We start from the raw sequence: 738 nt of genomic DNA, 5'->3' as shown, positions 1-738 counted from the left end.
TATATATATATGTATTTGCATGTATTGCATGCAAATTTTTTCGAACTGTGTATACATATACAGATCTGGAAATAATCGCCAAATATTTCATGGACAGGTAGAGCGGATTAAACTGAGTCGAAAAATCCTCTATCATTTTGTAAGTTTTCCCAAGTTAACGAGATATTAATCCTTAAAAATAGCCAAATACTACTGCGAAGTGTATACGCCTACCGATCGCTTGGCGTGCGGGAGAGAAGCGAGGATAACCTGCGCGCCGTCCGAGCTATGGAGATTTGCGGCAGTGTGCACGGCGCAGGGCGCTTGCCAGCCAATCCCCAACTTCCAAAATCCGCGCGCCAAGCGATCGGTAGCATATACACTTCACAGTAATAGACCAGAGTAGTAGGCGAGCGCGCGTATTCGGCTCTTTAAGAACTAATATCTCATTAACTATTGGGGAAATTTACAAAATGGTAGAGGACTTTTCGACTCAGTTTAGTCCGCTCTACCTGCCCATGAAATATTTGGCGATTATTTCCAGACACCTTGTATATATACAGTTCGAAATATATATATTATTACAAGTTTTTCAACATATTAACATTTTTATAATATGATGCTTGACTGTAGCATTAAATTATTAAAAATTGTCAATATAATTCGCAATTATTTTAATTGCGTTTATAATCCGGAAAAACAATTCGGCGCGCAGTTCGAAAAAGATTACAATATACTATATAATATACTATACAATAT

The 738-nt window shown here is 37.5% G+C and overlaps 1 protein-coding gene across 1 annotated transcript in view; it reads right to left on the bottom strand.

Annotated features, from left to right (window-relative positions):
- LOC108694380 (glutamate receptor ionotropic, kainate 2-like) overlaps positions 1–738 on the bottom strand; it is a 13,854-nt gene that overhangs the window by 2,317 nt on the left and 10,799 nt on the right. The window lies entirely within an intron of this gene.

This window comes from Atta colombica, unplaced genomic scaffold (genome assembly GCF_001594045.1).
Source record: "Atta colombica isolate Treedump-2 unplaced genomic scaffold, Acol1.0 scaffold12, whole genome shotgun sequence".
Lineage (NCBI taxonomy): Eukaryota > Metazoa > Arthropoda > Insecta > Hymenoptera > Formicidae > Atta > Atta colombica.
Note: the sequence above shows the minus strand (reverse complement) of the source record. Positions and strands in the feature narration are given on the sequence as shown.